This window comes from Salmo salar, chromosome 15, assembly GCF_965601325.2.
Source record: "Salmo salar chromosome 15, fSalSal1, whole genome shotgun sequence".
Lineage (NCBI taxonomy): Eukaryota > Metazoa > Chordata > Actinopteri > Salmoniformes > Salmonidae > Salmo > Salmo salar.
In genome coordinates this window covers 29855963-29861870 of record NC_138305.1, presented here as the reverse complement: position 1 = coordinate 29861870, position 5908 = coordinate 29855963, and the positions used below count along the sequence as shown (strand labels likewise).

At 43.5% G+C, this 5908-nt stretch overlaps 1 non-coding gene across 1 annotated transcript; it reads right to left on the bottom strand.

The window, feature by feature from the left end:
• Positions 1 to 314: 314 nt before the first annotated feature.
• On the bottom strand, positions 315 to 387 carry trnaa-ugc (transfer RNA alanine (anticodon UGC)). The gene has a single exon. It is a non-coding gene; the product is annotated as a tRNA-Ala (tRNA).
• Positions 388 to 5908: the final 5521 nt, after the last annotated feature.

Sequence of the window (5908 nt, the reverse complement as noted above, 5' to 3'; positions counted from 1 at the left end):
CCTCTGAGCGTAAGAATTTATTCATCGCATCAATCAGGATAGGTGCCAAACATACAGCTGTCCTTCTTAACATATAACTAACAGACATACAACACTAACTATAGATTAGTTGCTTTGTTTCGCAATAGAAGAGGTTTACTAATCTGGGTTCTAATCTAACAACTCAGTTTAATGAACAGTATTTTTGTCCTGTCAGAATATGATTGGCATAAGAAACAACTGGACATGCTGATATTTGATAACATTTTACATTTTAGTCATTTAGCAGACGCTCTTATCCAGAGCGACTTACAGTTGTGAATGCATACATTTCGATTCCCCCGTGGGAATCGAACCCACAACCCTGGCGTTGCAAACACCATGCTCTACCAACTGAGCCACAGGGAAGACTGCGACTGACTCAGTCTGAGAATTTCCCAGCAGCATCTGAAAATTAGATACAAACCTCTCTGATGTTTGTGTGTGTATGTGTGTGTATGTGCGTGTAGCGATTGGATCATCTCTAACCAATCAGAATATCAAAGCCAATGGCTGTTTCTGAAACACCGCTTTACCCACATGTTTAGACTGGCCCGACCCTCCAGTTTCTGAGACCAATCATAACGGTTTGGATGTGTTCGCATTAAGGAAATCGTCGGTAGGAGATTAAACCCAGACTCATCGTGCAGAAGAAATGTCAGTGGGTGTGGCGTTTGGCCGGAGTGATGAGGCTGCGTAGCCAGGCAACATGTGTGCGTGCTTGAACAGTGTGTTCGTGTTGAGAATGCTAACTGCCATGCCATGGGTTAGGTGAGTGAGAGGAACATGTCTGGATGTGGATTGGACAAATTTTCAAGCCTCTTATGTGTGTCTGTCTCCTGTTTTTCTGCTTGCTCACGTCATCCGAGATTGTACCGTTGAAACAGAAAAGACTGTGTAATCCATGCCAAGTATTGATATACAGTGATCGTTATCTAATGTAATAGATAAGAGGGTTTTCCAACCTTTTTTTAGCATGATATATACTTTAAGAAAATCAAACATGTCAAGAGCTACAATTGTTTGGGGGGGCTTTAAATTGGCACATTCTTCTCTACCCTGCAACTCTTCCCGGGGTAATTGGTGTACAAGAGATGTGTTTTCAATATACCTGGTAATATAACGGTGGATAAACAACTCAGACGGGGCCCCAGAAAAATATATTTGGTATTTTCACAAATGTATCTGTTCTCTCTGTTTTATTTATCCTGTTTTCACTTTTTTATTTTATTTATTATGCCTACTTTGCAGTTAACATTTAATTGAGAGGGTTTTGGGGGAAAGTCTTTCTGTGTCCCCACAAGATGGTTATCATTAGCGTCGCTCACTGGCTACATACCGAGTGATAGACAAACACGCGCACCAAACAGATTATCCTGCAATAAAGTCAAAATGATCCTGCAATAAAGTCAAAATGATCCTGCAATAAAGTCAAAATTATCCTGCAATAAAGTAAAAAATGATCCTACAATAAAGAAAGTCTAAATTATCTTGCAATAAAGTCCAAATTGTCCAGCAATAAAGTCAAAATTATCCTGCAATAAAGTCAATATGATCCTGCAATAAAGCCGAAATCATCCTGCAATAAAGTAAAAAATGTTTATTTTATTTATTTAACCTTTATTTTAAGCAGGTAAGCTAGTTGAGAACAAGTTCTCATTTACAACTGCGACCTGGCCAAGATAAAGCAAAGCAGTGCGACAGAAACAACAACACAGAGTTACACATGCAATCAACAAGCATACAGTCAATAACACAATAGAAAAAAAAGAAAGTCTATATACAGTGTGTGCAAATGGCATGAGGTGGTATGGCAATAAATAGGCCATAGTAGCAAAGTAATTACAATTCAGCAGATTAACACTGGAGTCATAGATGAGCAGATGATGATGAGCAGATGACGATGTGTAAGTAGTGATACTGGTGTGCAAAAGAGCAGCAAAGTAAATAAAATCAATATGGGGATGGGGTAGGTAGATTGGGTGGGCTATTTACAGATGGTCTATGTACAGCTGCAGCGATCGGTTAGCTGCTCAGATAGCTGATGTTTAAAGTTAGTGAGGGAAATGTAATTCTCCAGCTTCAGCGATTTTTGCAATTCGTTCCAGCCACTGGCAGCAGAGAACTGGAAGGAAAGGCGGCCAAAGGAGGTGTTGGCTTTGGGGATGACCAGTGAGATATACCTGCTGGAGCGCGTGCTACGGGTGGGTGTTGTTATCGTGACCAGTGAGCTGAGATAAGGCGGAACTTTACCTAGCATAGACTTATAGATGACCAGTGGCCAGCCGACTAGAGCATACAGGTCGCAGTGGTGGGTGGTATAAGGCGCTTTGGTAACAAAACGGATGGCACTGTGATAGACTGCATCCAATTTGCTGAGTAGAGTATTGGAAACTATTTTGTAGATGACATCGAAGTCGAGGATCGGTAGGATAGTCAGTTTTACTAGGGTAAGTTTGGCGGCGTGAGTGAAGGAGGCTTTGTTGCGAAATAGAAAGCCGATTCTAGATTTCATTTTGGATTGGAGATGTTTGATATGAGTCTGGAAGGAGAGTTTACAGTCTTGCCAGACACCTAGGTATTTGTAGTTGTCCACGTATTCTAGGTCAGAACCGTCCAGAGTAGTGATGCTTGTCAGGCGGACGGCTGCGGGCAGCGAACGGTTGAAAAACATGCATTTGGTTTTGCTAGTGTTTAAGAGCAGTTGGAGTCCACAGAAGGAGTGTTGTATGGCATTGAAGCTCGTTTGGAGGTCAGTTAACACAGTGTCCAAAGAAGGGCCAGATGTATACAGAATGGTGTCGTCTGCGTAGAGGTGGATCAGGGAATCACCCGCAGCAAGAGCGACATCGTTGATATATACAGAGAAGACAGTCGGCCCGAGAATTGAACCCTGTGGTACCCCTATAGAGACTGCCAGGGGTCTGGACAACAGGCCCTCCGAATTTACACACTGAACTCCGTCTGCGAAGTAGTTGGTGAACCAGGCGAGGCAGTCATTTCAGAAACCAAGGCTATCGAGTCTGCCGATAAGAATACAGTGATTGACAAGAGTCGAAAGCCTTGGCCAGGTCGATGAAGACGGCTGCACAGTACTGTCTTTTATCGATGGCGGTTATGATATCATTTAGTACCTTGAGCATGGCTGAGGTGCACCCGTGACCAGCTCGGAATCCGGATTGCAAAGCGGAGAAGGTACGGTGGGATTCAAAATGGTCAGTGATCTGTTTATTAACTTGGCTTTCAAAGACTTTAGAAAGGCAGGGCAGGATGGATATAGGTCTGTAAGAGTTTGGGTCTAGAGTGTCACCCCCTTTGAAGAGGGGGATGACCGCGGCAGCTTTCCAATATTTAGGGATCTCAGACGAAAGAGAGGTTGAACAGACTGGTAATAGGGGTTGCAACAACGGCGACGGATAATTTTATAAAGAGAGGGTCCAGATTGTCTAGCCCAGCTGATTTGTACAGGTCCAGGTTTTGCAGCTCTTTCAGAACATCTGCGATCTGGATTTGGGTGAAGGAGAAGCTGGGGAGGCTCAGGCAAGTAGCTGCGAGGGGTGCAGAGCTGTTGTCTGGGGTTGGAGTAGCCAGGAGGAAAGCATGGCCAGCCGTAGAGAAATGCTTATTGAAATTTTCGATTATCATGGATTTATCGGTGGAAGTAAATATCCTGCAATAAAGTCAAAAAGATCCTGCAATAAAGTAAAAAAGGTCCTGCAATAAAGAAAGTCAAAATGATCCTGCAATAAAGTCAAAATGATCCTGCAATAAAGTCAAAATGATCCTGCAATAAAGTCAAAATGATCCTACAATAAAGTCAAAATGATCCTGCAATAAAGTCAAAATGATCTTGCAATAAAGTCAAAATTATCCTGCAATAAAGTCAAAATTATTCAGATTTTTTTGGTTTAAGCTTGTAATACACTGCCATGTACAGTAGGAATAATGCCATGTTACACACTACTACCACTATATATGTATAGGATATGATAGGTGCCTCACAGAAGTGCCTGTTGAGAATCTTTAAAGAGTCAGTTTCCTTCTGACAGTGATAACAATAGTTGTCTCTCTCAGCTCAGCAGGATAATCAGGGACTTGTCGGCCATTACGAGACTGATCCATATCAATCAGGTGACGACTGACAGGGCACCAGCACACATTGATCCACCCCATTGAGACAGGCCCACATGGGGTCCTTACACTATAGGGTCACGTGGGCTTCAGGGAGAGTTTAGCTGCCCATACTATCCCTGAGCATTAAAAAAAACATTAAAAAGACACAGGACTGGTTTAAAGAACACAAATCAAAAAGGTACCTTTTGAAAATCAGCAGACCTAACATTAGCACTGCAATCTACTTTCCAAATAAGTGCTTTGTAGCCGATATGTTTTAAGTGAGAGCTTCATAGGGATCTTGTGACTGTGAGAATGTCCTTATCACAAGGCTCTGGCCATACACACACACATTCCCCCTAAGACATGTCCTGCACTGATGCAGACAGTCAGCGGGGTTCCTTGGGCACTGAAAGAGACAGACGGTCTTTGTGTTTGGAATGTTCGATGGGGAGAGAGGCAACAACACACTTCCCTATGATGACATAATCAAATTCCTTTCTACGGTAACTCTTTTTGTTAGATCGTTTAAATTAAAAAAGTAACAAGACCATGGACAGTACATCACACGTAGAGGTCATTGGTGACCTCTCGGGTTGGGCGATGTTGTCACATTATGCTGTGCCAGGAAGGTCGTCCTAGACCTAGAGTGCACTGCAGATAGGCAGGTAGCTATGTCACTGGTGATTACACATTTCTATGAAGAGAATAACTATTCCGTGTCAGTGTGTGACAGAGAATGTCTGTGTGTATTTCCATATTCGGTGTCTGTGGGGTTGTCAATGTTTACATGTAATGTGTGTGTGTGTGTCACGACTGTCTAGGACCAGTGGAGAGGTGGAATCAGGAGCAGGAGACAGAGGGCCGGAGCAACTGTGTTTTAATAATATTATTGACACGCAATAGCCGTAGGGCACCAGGCGCGTGGCGAAGTCTGCCAGGGGAAAAACACCTCCCCAAAATAAGCGCACTGGAAACGAAAGCGCACGGGGCGCAGCCCGGCAATAATAATCTACAATAACAATTTATAATCACAACTGTCCTGAGTGGACAATAAACAATCCCGCACGAGAACCCCAACTGAAAATACACACTAAATAACCCCCCACTAATGACAAACACAAAACAGGTGCGAGATAGACAGACAGACAAAACCAAAAGACACAGAAACAATGATCGGTGGCAGCTAATAGGCCGGCGACGACGACCGCCGAGCGCCGCCCGACCGAGGAGGGGCGCCACCTTCGTTAGATACTGTGACAGTGTGTGTGTGTGTGTGTGTAGGTGTAAAAAGTGAATGTGTAAATACCATTTATCTTATCCATGGGCCCACTTGGACAGGACAGCGTTTAAATAGTTAACACTACACACGTCCCCAAATGTATTACATCAACAGTATTTCTGGCTGTGTGTGTGTACGCATGTTTTCATTTGTTTCAATGTGTGTATGCATAGGGTTAGGTGCTCAGTGTGTGTGTATGCATAGGGTTAGGAGCTCAGTGTGTGTGTATGCATAGGGTTAGGAGCTCAGTGTGTGTGTATGCATAGGGTTAGGAGCTCAGTGTGTGTGTATGCATAGGGTTAGGAGCTGTGTGTGTGTATGCATAGGGTTAGGAGCTCAGTGTGTGTGTATGCATAGGATTAGGAGCTCAGTGTGTGTGTATGCATAGGGTTAGGAGCTCAGTGTGTGTGTATGCATAGGGTTAGGAGCTCAGTGTGTGTGTATGCATAGGGTTAGGAGCTCAGTGTGTGTGTATGCATAGGGTTAGGAGCTCAG